Genomic DNA, 16613 nt, shown 5'->3' with positions numbered 1-16613 from the left:
CTCTTTGGGCTGGTGGTTATAAGCGATTCATTTGGAAAGTCTTTAAAAATATAATAACCACATTGCATAGTTGTGAGTCCATATATCGAACATGAAGGCGTTCTAGAGCGCGTATGACCCGGAATACGTACACAGAACATTGAACAAACCAAAAGGACACATTTGGCGATGGAAACGTTAAAGTGACCTAAAACAAGGCACGAAGGCACAATACGCTGGACATTCGGAAAAATAAAGCAAAATACAAAGCCTCGAAATTTTCGTGTGTCTATGATGGTGGCCATTGAATACAACGTACAAAATATCAGACACTCTGTTATCAGAATGGCACTAATCAGACCAAATACCCTGTGCAACATAATAAAGCTTAAACAGCTGCTTAAAAATATCAAATGTGATAATCACGCGAATAAATAATTCTGCGGTGGGTTGCGAGGGAAGAAAATGTTTACGTGCAGATGTCGGCGTTCGTATATTCGTATAAATGCATTATTATCATATGCACAAATGGGAAAGCATGTGAAGAAGGTGAAATGCCACACAGAGAACTTAGCAGAATGTATCACATTTAAACGCACAGGAATTGCGTCTCATTTCTAACACGGTAGACGCTAATGTGAGGTGTGAACCATATATTTAGCGTTATTATTTAGGTGAAATGTCAGGGCGAGCTTGACGAGTCAATAATGAGAAGATAACTAAGGTGTTTGCCAAATAAGTTACTCCGGTTTCTCAGCTTTGTATTCTTTCATTCTCGTGAAAGTTTCGTTACAAAGTTAGGTTGTACAAAAATTCTCACGCACCCGCGGTGTAAGTGCTTTAAATTGAGGAGGTGCTGTTGTGACTTCGGGGTGGAGGACGAGAGACGCAGACGAAGAAACTAAAAACTTTATACAATAGTTACATGTAGTGGATGATAGCTTACAGGTAACTGTAAGAGCGCATCAGACTGACTAGGCGGCTGGAGGCGACTCTTCGTCGGCAGGAACCAGTAGGGGTAGGTGCTGACGTCATTCGCGTCGATTCTCTATTCATCGCGGAGATGGCTGAGTGCTACTTGAAGTCCCCCTCGTGGAATTCTTGATTCGTCGCGGAGAAGTGGGAGCTCCCGTCGCCTCGATGATATGCAAGTGGCGCACGTAGCATGACAGCTACCATACTACCAACAGCGACCCCGCCGCCAGATAATACATCCAGAAGTCGGGCTGTTCGACGCGGCTCAACCTATGCGATGTGCTGATTGAGTGACGTCTTTGATGGGGTTAAGGAAATGACTTTCCCGCCCTTTCATCCGCTGGTCTTTCCTTTGCTTGAATCTGAGAAAGCTCGCGGAGTGACCGAAAATCAACGCCAACCACTTCGGCGAAAGTGAGCACCCTCCCAATGCTCTCCAAAACACCAGACCAAACTCCATAAAAACAAGCGCTCTAACCTCCTCTCTGCTCTAAACAGCACTATTACGGTTATTTTACTAAACACGAAACACGCACCCGATAAAGGGCCCGGGATACAGACCTCTACAAATAGTGCTCTCAACGAAGACATACTCAACGAGAATAAACAGCTAAAGATTGGATTGCAAAGCAATTCCTAACAGTCATTCGGGCACGTAAGACACAGCTGAGGCGATCGAAGAAAGTTTATATTTTGCCCTGTCTCTCTCCGAGTGAAATTCTTTCCCTTGTCGTTGCATATACGAACTCGCTGACATGCTTCGTATGACCGAACAACTGTTTCAACCTCTTTCCAGCATCCTGGCCAATAGAAATATTGCGCTAGCTTAGCCTTTGTCTTCTTATACCGAGGTGACCCGCCCAAGCATTCCCATGCGCTAACTCTAAAGCGGTGGTCGGTACTTATCTGGCACGAGTAGTTGGGTGTATGTCCGACCCTTGAAATCCCGATATTTCCGGCACTTGAGACCTGACCTAGTGTGGAACGATATGTTCTTTCGGGACACTTGTTCATTTACACTAGCCTGCAGCACAGTTAACGAAGGGTCACTTTTCTGTGCCGCGATAAGCGCCTCTACGTCAACCCTACTAAGCTGCTCGCAGCAAAAGGATGCGAGACTAAGCAGTGAACCTTCCACTTCAGCCCTAGGCGCCCCGTTTTCCCCGAGTCTCGAAAGGCTCCTCACCCACTGGCATTGATCCGGTAATTGATCCGTCACAAGTCTGAGTCCTCTGCTTTTCATCAGCCGTATCTCCCAGCCTAGGCTGCCGCTGTGAGGACGTTACATTGTCACGTTCCTCGTTTGAAGAAGAGCTTTCACGTTTCTTTGAGAGGGCGCGTGACCGCGATCGCGTTAACGCCATGCAAGCGAGACTAGTAGAGAACGACCGGCCCTTTTTTTCTAAAAGCTGCTCCGATTTGTTCGAGAAAAGATATGAAAAGTGTTCGGGTAAACTTGGACTCAACGCTGCCTCCGTTTGCAAGCTTCCAAAAGCGCCCTCGAGGGTTACTCTGGCAATTGGCAAGCACGCGCTCTGGTCTTCTGCGACTTGTCTGATCCAGACGCATTCCCCTGTACAGCCCCCAGGAGAAACAGGACGGATGAGTAACATCCATGGTGGTGGCGGAATCACGAAGTGCCCTGCACATTTTTCCGTTTCCCACGACATCCTGCATATATGGCTCGAGCAGCCTCCAATTTTCGTCTGACTCGCTAATGCTGGCGAATGCGATTTGCACCTTGCGATTTGAGGAAATGGGGCCTTCCTTGTTGCAACGGAAGCCGACAATTTGTCTCCGGGCCTCGAACGCGTGCTCTACTTCTGCCTTAGCTTTAGCGGCCAAAGCCGAGTGCACTGCACTAAAGGGGTGGGGTCACATGGCGACACGGCGATGTCCTCCTTCTTCACGTAACAGCTGGAGCACCAGCATTTGCTAATTTTTACCCAGTCTGTTCTGTCCAGGAGAGCACGCGAAGTGGCGTGGCAGCCAATGGGTATTTAGTTGCCGATTCGCTGCTACAGAAGCCGGGATTTTCGATCAATGGACCATTTGATGCTATAGAAAGCACCCGGTATGATGCCGAGTTTCCAATATGTAAATGGGAGAGGTCTTTTATTGAAACAATACAGGGGCCCCTTGCCTTCTTCCATTTCTTTATCTCTCCCTTAACATAGTTATGGAGATGGGCATGTGCAAGAGTTAACTAGCTGCTTATGTAGCTGTGCGTATTACAAGATCCTATGCTATCGCCTTGAATTTCACTGCCGTATAAAATTCAGCAGCATTGTTGAATTTCTGACAAGCATCATACTGTTTTCGTAGTCGAGACATCATTAGGATCGAATCCTCAACGTTCGCAGATGGCTGATTTGGCTTCACCCACATCCAGTTCACCCACATCCAATGAACTGTCTTGCTACATAAACAGTAACAGAACTTAGGCATTACATGCGATGAAGCTCAGCACGACTGTACACAATACACGTAGGCGGCCGTCTTTGTGAGTCGTTATCAAGAAGAGTTCGGCTCCGCCACAAGAAAGAAAGACGCCCAAATGCCGCATTGTGTGTATTCTTTTTAGCGCTATTTTATTCTCGACCATGCCGTAACATACATTTACCCGCTGAATCAAAGCTTCGCGTCAGTGATAATCCCAACGCCGGATGAGCGGAATTGTTCTATACTGCTTTTGATTCCAATCAAAACAGTCAATGCCAAGAAAATAAAATCCGTGCCCTCGTTCTTACCTCCCAAGCTCCATATCCAGTGGGTCATTCGGGTGGACCTACGACAAATCAGAGGAAAGTGCTTCGAGACTGGTAAAGGTTTCGTCTATAGTCATACGACCATAGGCAAAAATTTTGGCCCCACAGAAATCTAATATCAGTACTGCTCTTCTACAATAAGACTGTCACGGAACCACACGTTCTTCGTTTTAGTCACGCCGTTATTGCTCCCGGGCATGCTACAAGGAGGAGTACGATTCATGATGGTGATGTAAGAAAATAAATGACTCCTTTTCATTTTTTGCACTTCCACGACAAGTGCTACCGATGAGACCATTCGTCATGCACTGTGCTGTTTATTTTCACAAAATATGACGAAAATAAACGGGAACAACCAATAAGTGTAGTAGAACTCTAGGGGACAGGCGAGGGATCACATGTCTAGAGTTTTGTTCTCTTTTATTGAAAAATAATAGTTCAAGTACGCCAGTTCCGACTTAAAGCAAAAAAAAAGTCCGCAGTGTATTTTTCCACGAGTATACTTTTGTCCGATATGCGTAAGGCCAAACTAATAGCCAGCAAGTATCGAACTGTCGACATGCTGATGCGGCATAGAAACACACGTAAGAACAGTGAGTTAGGCTCCACTTTTCTTGTTGTTGTAATCGCCACAGCATTCCGCGCAACACATTAGCGCGAAGATTGCAGAGGCAGAGTTAACAGGAACGCACAATGCTTCGCGTTTCCCTCTGTGTGTGCGCGTGTCTTGTCTGTGACGTCAGTCCAAACACGATGTATTGCCACGAGGCAACGTTTCAGCAACCTTTGGGACCTCAGTGTTGGTCAGCAAGGCACCCAATCCTTCTGCAGCCAAGCATACAAGTGCAGTAGTCCTCTCCTTGTGGGTGTTGCCCGAGGGCTCACCGATACTGCGGGTGGTGCCCAGGTAAAATGGATACTCCTTGGCCCGGCGCAGTCTGGGAAGAAGAGGTAATGGGAAACAAAGGAAGAACAGAGACTTAGTGGGTCTTCGGGCTCCCAACTATTGTGTTTGCGACAGAAGATGGCGCTGACTGTGTAAACCGCCAATCTTTGAGGAGCAATTTCCCCATAGCAATGGACACCGCGTTGCCTATCGTCCTCCACAGTGGGGATCTTCGACTGCACGAAATCCTGTAGTTCACAGCGCTCTACGCTAGAAAACAGTGCCGTTCGTAGTCAGGGTCTCAACGGCTGCATGATCAAAGAGGCCTAGTCTTGCCATCTGGGACCTGACAAAGATCCGCGCTCATTACCAAACGTCGAGACTGCGCGATAAGTTATAATGGCAAGAGCCTCAGGTTCCTAAATGTACGTGCACTACTGCAAGCGGACGAGTGAAAATTCTAGTCCTTTCCTTAATCGCTAGGTTGAAGCGTAAAATCAGGGGTGGCTCTACAACATCAGGTCAGGTCAGTTTATTTCCTTAAAGGCCCCTTTTATCAGGGATGTTACCTAAAGGGTGGGGTACATCATGCAACGACAATTAAACGTGACAACAAAAATAACATTTGAAATGTGCTAGATACCCTGTATAGACAAATACATACTCGCGTCGAAAGGTGAATTATATTTTGGCAAAAGAGAAAGAAAAACATCGGCAATTGACAATTCACTTTACTAACTAGCGGAACATTTGAAGACAAGGTAGGTCCATGGCATAGAATGGAAGACGCACGTTAGATTAGGAATTTGTACAAGAAAGGATAATTAGTCAAAACAGAAGCTAAATCAGCAATGAACATCTCCTGGTTATTTGTACATTCAACATGGTGGAGAAGGGCATTCCAATTTGTTGCTCTTCGAGAAAAAGGCGAAGCAGAGAAGGTAGTTGGGGGTGTTTGAGAGTGGTTTTATAGCATGGAGTGGATGACCAGTGCGTTGTGATATTCTTGCGGGTGGAATGGTGTATGGCATATGATTAAGTGAACTGTAGAAAAACAAAATTACAACGCTGGCTAATTACAGCGGTGCGAGAGTGACTGCAACTCAGATTTCTATATTGAAGATGATATGCTTTCCTCATATGAGTAGGATGAATGAATGTATCTTGCTGCACGACTTTGGAAGAACTCAAATGCGTTAACGAGGTTAACGAGTGGTAACGAGATATGATATGGGTTCTCGACAGGCGATGCATTTTAGACTTTAGGCCTGGTTACGCCGCACGTCTGAGATCCTGACATGATATTGAAGATGGCGTAATGTTGTGGATTGAAACAGCAAATTGAGTTTCCGGTTCTCCACAGCTATCGCAGTAAAGATTAAAGATAGGTTTCTTAGTTCAACTGAAGCACCCTACAGGAACGACAAGATGCAGGGGAATATATCCGCTTCAATTGCACGGTGTGAAAGTGGATGTACAGCGAAGCTGTTGCCGACGTTAGACAAGCACCACCACCACAGGCGACGTTAGACAACAACAACACTGCTGGCGCTTCTTTTCCCTCTGCCATGATCCGTTGTCACGCTGTTGGCAGGTCGCGTTCATAAATATGATGAATACGCGCGCTTGTTCCTTCTACGCGTGCAGTTTGCCACATGGCTGGCTGACATCCCTAGCTATATGTGCTACGTGATCTTTTTCTGGCACTTATTTTTACGAGCAGTTCTAACGTAAGAAGTATCTGAAAGGAAGCTGTCTATGGCTACGATCCCAGGACTTCGTCATGGCGTAACGCCGAAAGAAAGCTCCAAATCCCCAAATGCAGTGGCTCATACCCGCGTAAGGCAGAGGCTACAAGTACCCAGCGAAACGAACAGTGCATACATTCTTTGGAATCACGCGTACGACATGCAGCACAGCATACGTTTCAATAAAGAACGAGTTCAATACAAGCACTGGAACCACGTAAATTGACGATAAGGGTCTGCTTCGCGTATACATGGAATGCGAAGCACGTGGCATTCCCCGGCATACGTTCCCTGGTAAATATTACTATTGCGCAAGCCGCCTCGGCGACGGCAGCTTGACTGTAGCCTACGAAAAAGGGAGTGACGTGACTACAATTTTGTACGCAAGACAAAAACCCGCCTAGCAAGTTATCTGCACTGTGACGGGATTCCTGAACAGCGTGCATACGAGGCGCTGTGAATTTGTCTCCACCCTGGTCCACTCTTTGTATGTGCACGAAGTAGCGGCACAAGTCAAGCCGCAGCGCGTCGAAACCACTTGGGCTAATAATCAGCCGAAGTGCATGTGAATGTCGCTACATGAATTATTTCAACCAACGTCGCAATGTGTACCCGTTCTAGTTGTCTTCAACAACAATGGTCTTCAACCCACATCGTGGGTTGACGACCATTTTAGTTAACAAGTGCTTTAATTTAGGCTCAGCCAAAAACGTCCCGTGCACGTAAGTCACGCAATCATTATAAAATAAACTATTGAGGTGGCGATACTTGTCCGTATACTGCGTACTCAATGGTTTGGGATGCAGACATAGAAAGGATAGAAATCTGTGCGTTAATAAAGGAGCTGTGCTCGCCATGATATATGTCCTTACGTCAGTACAGTCAACGCAAGTTAACTGACTACAATGGTTTAATTGACTTCCTTACTTGGTATGTGTAAGTAGTTTCATAAGCTAGCGAGATCATTGTCGACAGCTGGAAGTGAAGTTACTCGATCAGTTTGTCAGTCTGCTTTAAACATGTCATTCAGATTACTCGCAATCAAGTTATCTAGGTTGTCTCCTTTCTTGCTATGCGTCACAAACAATGCAACAGTCGATGTAGCGTATGTGATGCCTATCCATCATGTCGCGTTGTATCGTTCTGTATTCTGTACTAACAATTTTATATTCACCTTTCTTCTTTAAAAGAACCCTGCGGTATCAAAGAGCGCCCACTTGATTGTGTTATGAGCCGGATGGCCGTTATCGGTGCCCAAACGCTGGCAAACGAGATAACATTGTGGCACAACTGAACTCGCGCCAATAAATATGGGCCTATTTAGTGACGGTCAATGGGCAACCTTTCCGTGGTTCTTTGAGCTGCTAACTGCAACTGTATACGCTGCATATGAGAGCAGCGCATAAGTGCTGAAGGCATTGACCCAGACGATGCAAGAGTGAAGAGCGCCTGACATGCTGCTATCGTGATGGCAGTCCTAGCGAGACAAAAACATGACACTGACGTTGTAATTCACAGAGCCATTGGTTTCTAACAACTCTTCTTCATTGGCTAGTGTGCTCTACATGTTGCTATGAACTCTTCCATAGCCTACACATTTTGCTGCGGGCTGGGTTTTCTCTTTTCGCGTTCTTCGGCATATTCTGCAGCATTATTTATTGATGTAGTTACCCTATCGCAGAGATGTCAGCAGATTTTCACTTCGGTTATAAATGCTGCCACCTATTAGAATTTTATGACGCGGGAGCAACCCCATTTGTCTGTAGATGAGAGTTAGTATTTCTTGTGAAAATAATCTTGTGGCGACCTCTTTGGTTCCCAATATATATACGCCGAAAAAGTTTTGCAACTATGAAGTTGCCGACACATTGGTGCGACATAGAAAAATATGTAACGACGTTGCGTTAGGCTAGATTTCTTTTCTGTCGTCGTCTTTGTAGCATTAAGCGCTAAGCACTAGCGCGAAGAATACGAAGGTAGGGTTAACCTGACAGCAAAACACTTCGTGTTTCTCTGTGTTCCTGTGTGAGTGTGTGTGTGCGCTTGCGCGTGCGTGTGTCTGTCTTTGAGCCGTTCGTGCAAACACGATCCGTTGCCACGATGCACCGTTGAGCAAGCGTACCTTTGGGACTCAGCGTTGGCCCACGCTGCAGCCACTCGTAGAAGTGCAGGAGTCTCGTGCTTCTTGCAGCTGCTCGAGGGCTCACCTATACTGCGGGAGGTGCCCGGGTGAGATGGATACTCCTCGAGTCTGCGCATCTGGCTACAAGAGATACTGAAAATGAAAGAAAAGAAACTTTATTGAGTCTTGGGGCTTCGAAGTATTCTGTATGCTACGGTAGCAGGACCTGACAGCAGAGACCGCCAACATTTGAAGGGACAATTTTCCCCATTGCAGCGCACATTTGCGTCGCCGTTGTCCACGTCAGTCGGAATCTTCGACTTCCCAAAACACAGCCCTCATCGGCTCAAAACTGTTCCTCGAGTAGTCCGGGTCTGTCGTGGATGAGTTATCAGAGAGTGCCACTCTTGCTAGCTGAGACCTGGGACCTCATTAAGATCCGCGATAATTACGAGAAGTGAAGATTGAGCGGCAAGTTGTAGTGGCAAGCACCTCAGGCTGCTAAACGTACGCGCATTACTTACTGCAAGCGCCTGAGTGAGAACCGTAATCCTTTTCTGAACGGCGAGGTTGTAGCGTGAAATGAGGGGCGGCTTAACGGCATGATATTGAAGAGGGTGGATCGACTGCATTATCGTAAGTTCTGCATAACCACACCACACTGTGGCCCTGTGATCTTACTATACGGTGTATCTTAAGGCAGGCCAAGCTTTAAAAAGTACAGGAATACGAGATACGCAAATGCGGTGAATTGTGGTTTTATCAGTCGCCTTGTACACGATGGTGAATTGCGTCTGCTATGATTTATCAGCTGACTAGTCAAAATGATTCCTTAAATTTATTAATTGCATAAACTTGTAGGGTAAATTACCAAACTGTACAGCGCAATCGGAAACATCATGTGCAACAGTTTCCAACTCCACTCCATTTTACCCTTTCCTGGAAATTTGCAATTTGGTAGGCTTCCACAATCTCCCTTGTCGCGTTATTAACGCGCGCTAGTAACAACCTATTTAGGTATTTTCCTGACGAAGTTATGTAACCCCAAAGTGGAAGCCAGGTTTAAAGATCAGGCCAGGCGCCTGCAGATTCTGGTTACCCGATGAGTATTATCATACTTTTCGCGGTGGGCTTAAGCAGGAAGTGTAAAAACACATCAATGCAAGCAGTGACACTGCTAGAGCAAAGAAAGTTGGTGTGGTACCATACATTCATTGCATTTCACATAATCTCAGAAGAATAGTGGTGAAATCGGGGTGGACGTGGTTTTCGGTGCCCCTGAGCGTCTACAGAAGCTGTGCAAACAGGTTAATACAGAGAATAGCAAAAGGCACGCACGCTCTACTCAACATCGCAATCAATTTGTAACCTGCACTCATAACGTTCTCTATGCCATTTCAATTTCGTGCGGAATAACGTATGTAGGTCAAACTGGCAGATGCGTCAATGAGAGATTAAGACAGCATCGGTATAACGTCACTAGGGTAATCTCGGGTCGTTTGGGTATTCATTGCCGAGATAGTTCCTGGAAACCCATGTTTGAAAGTACTTCCATTCTATATAGGGCTCAAAGCAGGGTGGCAAGGGAGATTGTAGAAGCCTGCGAAATCGCAAAATTACAGGAAAGGTGCGTGAGCAAGCCATCAGTGTCGCTATCTCAAAAGGGGATACGATTGCTCGGTTTATCTTTGTAACCATTGCAGTATATGTTTTCGCCATACCTTGCACACGTGTACTGTTCATCCATATGCACCACTGAATGTTTTTTTTCCGGACACGTTTGTTTCCACTCGTACGGTATATATATTTTGACGTGTGCCATAGAGAAGTGAAGAAGTGAAGAATCTATAGAAGTGAAGCGCTGTCTCTGTGTGTCAGTTTCTTCCTACGTCCTCATTCAGTCGCGCTATGGCTATCGTTTTCAAGTTTCCGTATTTCTAAATTTTTTTTTTACTGTAAACGCATCACCCGTCATCTGTAATAACCCTTATCAAAAGAATAAAATTTGCTACTTAATACCGCCTCATATGATAATTGCCAATAAACAAGCCCTGATTTGAGCCCCTTGAAAACACGTGCAGCGCATGGCAACTGCTGTGCAGAAAAGACCAAAGACCAAAAAGTAGACAGCAAAACAACAAACACAGTGTTAGAGACAATAACTGTGATCGTCGTATTACTGACAGTAAAATATGAAAAAAAAAGATATCTTGTAAAATCATCTCCTTCGTAAAGAGTATTCGTTGCAGAAGCGATTTCGCTCGCGAAATGCGTGATTGGTTGATTTTTTCATCGTCCTCGCTTTCTGTTGCAGAATATTTATATACTCATTCTTACAACCCTATAAGATGTCGGGTAAGGATTTTCGCACCGACTGTGAAAGCTACCACAGATTAGGATTTCATGCCGTGCACTGGATGTGTCAACAAACGAGACAAGGACCTTGTATTTCACGCCCTTAAACTTATTTGCAGCACTTTTGTTCCCAGTGTGCAAACATCAAACAACTCCGAGGGCATCGAGTCGTCGGTACGACATCGAAACCACCTTAGCACTTTGTGTCGGCTTTTTCTGTCCCCTTCAGTCTGCTTTTGCTCACGTATTACGGAAAGGTCTTGCGCAATAACTTAGCGCAAGAGAAAATTTCAGCAGACCGTAATGCTATACGTGTTATTAAAATCAATCTAGTCAATGGCAAAGAGCAGTTGCGAATGCAAAGGTTTGTCAACTTGGCCCCAGCTGCTACAGCAAAGAATAACTAGGTACGGTAAGCGAGAGAAGACCGCCCTTTAATATCCGATGCATTTGGGTTCCTTTTCTGTCTCTGCTCTGCCCGTATATGCATGTTTATTAGAAACAAGGTCAAACTAAGACATCGATGTTAGCCATGCATACCCTGTGGAACGTCGTTATTTGTCACCAACAAGGCATCGAGGCGGTGGTGGACACTGACGAAGAATTGTTGTAGGACACGAGTGGCGACACCTCCAGGGGCTTGTGACCCGTCCTCTGGAGTAATGCTGGGGAGGTGACCATCCTTTGTTTCGCCGCAGCCTGTCAGGAGAGAAAAGTTTTAGCGAACTTGTTTTGATCCCTCCTACGCTGGGGTGTTTGCTTTCGCAAAAGCAACGCTATGTCAAAGGTGACAACTACCTTATCGTAATAATAACATTCCTTGCTCAGCGCCACATAATCGCAGCATACTCGCAGTTACAGCATACTAGCACCCAGGATGTCATATTTCTTTTATTTATTTATTTCATACAGCAGACAATGCATTATTCAACCAAGTAGGGTGGTAAGACAACAGTAGTACAATGAGTCAATCAATTGAAACAGGCCACAACGAGTTATTCCAGTCTCTTATAGTTCGGGGAAAAAAGAATACTTGAATACATCCGTCCGTGCAAAATAAGGTGTTAGTGAATTCGGATGATGGTGTCGAGTAAGCCTAGACGTTGTACTGGACAGATGCGATGCAGGATTAATTGATAAGTATCCATTAACAAGCATGGAAGGAAATCGAATTCTTAAGTGTTGCCTTCGCTGCTGAAGGACTTCGATGCCATTATCACGCGTTATTTGTGAGGGGGAATCATAGCGAAAGAATTTTCAATATATGAATCGTAAGAATTTTTTCTGTACCCTTTCGAGACATTTAATATTTTGTTTAGTAAACGGGTCCCAAACAATAAATGCATATTCAAGTCTCGGTCTAATTAATGAATAATAAGCAAGCAGTTTTACGTTAGGTGGGGAATTTCTAAGTTTATGTCGCAAGAAATATAACTTAGGCAAGGCTGAAGAACAGATATTATCAAAGTGTAAATTCCAGGATAAATTGTTAGTAATTGTGACGCCCAAGCGTCACAATTGAAGCGAAGAAAGACAGTCTTTTCAGCGTTAAGCCGCATTCCCCACGTTTTGAACCAATCAATAATGCCAGCTAGAGAAGCAATTAAATTCACTGAGAAATGCGCGCGGCGAAAGCAATGCGCGTAGGCGAGCTTTCTGGTTCTTCTGGTCTTTCTCCCCTCACAGCTGGCGCCGCCGCTGCAGCAGAGGCGAGCGCCACCTGGTAGTGTTGCAAGGAACGCAGCTGTGGAAGCGATTCGCGCTTCCCGCTGATTAGTTGGGTTGAGCGCATGGACAGGACAGATGCATTCGGGGGTAAAGGTATACAGTTTCGATGTAAAAAAAAATTTTAAATTTCCTTGTCTGGTTTATGCCTTTGTAGCCGATGGAAACAATGGTATGTAGCAATGTACATTTACAAATGTATATGCGTAATGAATAAACAATATGTACATGGTCATTGCTTTTCACGATTGCTTTCATAAAACGCCCATGTTATTTTATTCTCTTGTTTCCTCCGCCATAATTTTTTTTCCTCTGGCACTTTTTCAATCCAGGTTTGAAAACAGTATTGCCTTTTTTTCAATGCTGTCGCAGTGACCGTCTCATCCGGTCAAATACCTATCTATATCGCTAGTAAAACCACTTGTACCGTTACGCGTTGGAACGCTTCGTGCAACAATTCTTCGTTGTGAGCTGCAAATGACGCTCACTCAATTTCATGATGTTTGCGGTTTTACGCGCCTAACGATGTTGCCATGCGAAGCGTCCGACGCGCAGAGTATGCCCCACCTTTATTCAGCATTAAGAGGCCTTCAACAAGAAGACACAACATGGCTGACCTTGTAGAAACAGGCCCAAGTGCCACAGTACGATTACAGACAGGCAGCCGATTTGTGGACGAACGTGTCGTTTAGCTACTTTCTTCCTAGTCAACTCGGAGGTGTGTGCACTGAGATCTTGCAGCTAAGCGTCTGCATTGCGAAGCACCACTGTAGCACGCCGTGCGTCTCAAACGCAGGCGTGCACTAGTTTATTCGACTTTCAGTCACGCATTCGTGGCGTAGTGATGAAGGCATCTAGTGTCCCTACTGAAGGGCCAGGGCTCGACAGGGCTTGAAGTGCAGGATTTAGTGGCCCAGGTGGCACTGTGGCTATAGTCTTCTCCTTCGGAGAACGACTTCTGCGAATCAATTTCTGGCCGGCGTGACCGCAGTCTCACGGTGGCAAGAGGGCAAAAAACACCGGTGAGCTTAGGCGTAAAGGTACGTTAAGAACGTGGGTGGTCAAAGTTATTCTGGAGTCGCCAACTGCGGCGTTCCTCGTACAATTCTGTGATTCTCCGTCGTCCATGCTCAAAACATAAATTGCAGCGTTAAGTTCAACCGGTACTAGAGACACGCCCACAGAAGACATCTCGATAATAAAGCGCCAATTTCGAGTTATCGCACCGAATATGGTTGCGATGTGCCTTAACCTGCATAAGGTGCTCCGGGTAGCGTTATCCAGGCCGTTCAACGGAACAAGAATATTTAAATGAAACGGTGCCAAACACAATTATAAGGGCTGCCGTGTTTAGTCGTCAGCCATTTTGATAACCAAACACTGTAGGTCGGGAAGCTTTGTCTTGCACCACTAATTTGAAAAATATTTTTTGTTGAACGGCTTGACTTTGCTAGGACAGGCTATACATTCGCATCTACGTACAAGCTTCAATCCCTTCAAAAGCAGTGGAGAAGGGTAAACATCCATAGCGAAGAACATCTTGCTGATGGCGAGTCGCCTTCGTAAATAGGATGAAGACGTGCGGCTGTTCTTTCCAGGCGTCCAGTTTGCCACATGGCCGGCCGCTATCGCTAACAATATGTCCTACGGGACGTTTTTCTGGCACCTACTTTTACGAAAAGCCATAGGGTAAGAAGTTTCTAGTTGAAGCTGTCTACGGCTAGAATCGCGGGATTTCTTCGTGGCGCAACGTCAAGAGAAAACTGTGGCTACAGAAACTGTGGCCCACACTGCCAAATGAAATCGCTCATACCCCCGTAAGGCAGAGCCTACAAGCACTACGCAAAACGAGGCGAACAGTGCGTAGATTCTTTGGAATCACGCATGCAACGTAGAAAACAGCATACTTTTCAATAAGACGGAAGTTCAATATAAGCATCCGAAACACTTAATTGATGATCAGGTGATGCTGCGCCTACATGCAATGCAAAGCAAGAAGCCTTCAGCGCATACGTTGGTTGGGTTTGGTTTGGTTTGGTTTGGTTGGGTTTGGTTGGGTTGGGTTGGGTTATGTTTGGTTGGGTTGGGTTGGATTATGTTTAGTTGGGTTGGGTTGGGTTATGTTTGGTTGGGTTGGGTTGGGTTGCGTTATGTTTGGTTGGGTTGGGTTGGGTTGCGTTATGTTTGGTTGGGTTGGGTTGGGTTGGGTTGGGTTGGGTTTGGTTGGGTTGGGTTGGGTTGGGTTGGGTTTGGTTGGGTTGGGTTGGGTTGGGTTTGGTTGGGTTTGGTTGGGTTGGGTTTGGTTGGGTTGGGTTTGGCTTCGTTTGGTTTGGCTTGGTTTGGTTTGGCTTGGTTTGGTTTGGCTTGGTTTGGTTGGGTTGGGTTGGGTTGGGCAGGGTTAACAGGAAAGCACAACGCCCCGTGTTTCCCCCAGTCCGTGTGTGCGTGCGTGCGCGTTTGCGTGTGTCTATCCTTACGCCGTTCTTGCAGACACGATCCGTTGCCACGAGGCGTCATTCAGCAAGTGTACCTTGTTGGGACTTCCGACGAGGTCGGCAAGGCACCGAAACCCCTCTCCAACCACACGTAGAAGCTCAGGAGCCCGGTGCCTCTGGCTGGTACTCCTTGGCTCGGCGCAGTCTGCAATGAAGGATAGTGGGGAGAAAAAAAAAAGGCCCTTTATTTAGTATTGGGGCTTTTAAATGTTCTGTTTGCGACAGCAGCAGGGCCTGACAGCAGAGACCGCCAGCCTTTGAAGAGCAATTTCCCCGTTTAACTGCGTACCGCGTAGCCGTCGTCAGCTACAGTGATAAAATCTTGGACTGCCCGACACCCTGCAATACACAGCGCTCATCGGCTTAAAGCAGCGCCTCTCGTAGTCCGGGTCTGCTATGGATAGGCTCCTAAATGTACTCGCATTACTGCAAGTGCACGAACGAGAATCCTGGTCCTTCCCGTAACGTCATGGTTGAAGCGAAAAATGAGGGCCGCCTCAACGGCATGCTATTGAAGCATGCATAGCGAGGTGAAATGAAAGAATAAATCTATTTTCCAGTTCTCCGTTCCCTTCGTGAGAAACATACTAATTTGGTTTCATACTTCAATTGATCCGCCCTACTGAAACGACATGATGCAGGGAAAGAAAACCCGCTTCCTTTCCACCCGTACACAAGCAGAACCGACGTTAGACAAGCACCACCACCACCACACGCAACGTTCAGTTCAGTTCAGTTTATCATTCTTTAAGTACAATGAAACGTCTGACGTTCTGACGTTCCGTCTGACGTTAGACCACAAACTGCTGGCTTTACTCTTTCCTCTGCCGTTGTTCGTGCTGACGCTGTTCTTCAGACTTCCGTATACGTGGCCTACCCATAGCCCAGCCGTAACGGCACCGAAATCTGTTGTTGGGTAACTTCTTGAGAAAGCCACACGTCGCCAACTGCAAGTGCTCTCTGTTCAGCAGTCATCCCATACGCCCCCTTTTCCTGCTGCTCTCTGAGGTCTGTCTTATGGGTCACCGCTGCTTGGTGACGCCACTGTTTTTGAATGAGCATGAGTCGGCGAAAAGATCCTGACAAACTAGAGGCTAACAGCTCCACTGTAAAATAGTGTACGTAAGCGGAGAACTTATTCAGACACCTTTGGACCAGCCGTCTTCATATATAGTTTTCATTCTCAGCCTTACAGCTTCTTTTTAGCACCTACTTATTCGAATGAAAAAAAAAGGAAGCACGTGAAAATTTCTTCCCTGGAAGTCTGTTCTATATGAAAAGAATTGCGAAAAGCAAATATGCCAGATAGATAAAATGGTGATCGCTTTCCAGCTGTGAGCCGCGTTTGGCTTCGATGCGACCAGTGACGCGACCTCAGAATCACATGTCATCAGGCACCAATTCAATCTTTGCCGTTTCCTTCTTTCTGCCCACTCCACTGCTCTTTACGACGGAATCGTAGAGTGATGGGCGGATCCCTAATTCGGGGCCTTACACCCGTCGCGCTGCGCGAAGTCACAGCAGGAATGCTCGCTGTTAGTAGCACGAAATAATGCGTGT

General features: G+C 46.1%; 1 long non-coding RNA gene across 2 annotated transcripts in view; it reads right to left on the bottom strand.

Moving 5' to 3' along the window:
- Positions 1-4007: 4007 nt before the first annotated feature.
- LOC126529141 (uncharacterized) overlaps positions 4008-16613 on the bottom strand; it is a 31175-nt gene continuing 18569 nt past the window's right edge. Inside the window, exons 7-10 of one of the 2 annotated variants that reach the window (XR_008611969.2) lie at positions 15089-15198; positions 11374-11532; positions 8479-8619; positions 4009-4660 (exon numbers count right to left, since the gene is read on the bottom strand). This is a non-coding gene — a long non-coding RNA (uncharacterized lncRNA). Of the gene's footprint in view, positions 4661-8478; positions 8620-11373; positions 11533-15088; positions 15199-16613 lie in introns of both variants that reach the window. The other variant, XR_008611970.2, reaches the window with a different exon arrangement.

The sequence above is a fragment of the Dermacentor andersoni genome, chromosome 8, assembly GCF_023375885.2.
Source record: "Dermacentor andersoni chromosome 8, qqDerAnde1_hic_scaffold, whole genome shotgun sequence".
Classification (NCBI taxonomy): Eukaryota; Metazoa; Arthropoda; class Arachnida; order Ixodida; family Ixodidae; genus Dermacentor; species Dermacentor andersoni.
Note: the sequence above shows the minus strand (reverse complement) of the source record. Positions and strands in the feature narration are given on the sequence as shown.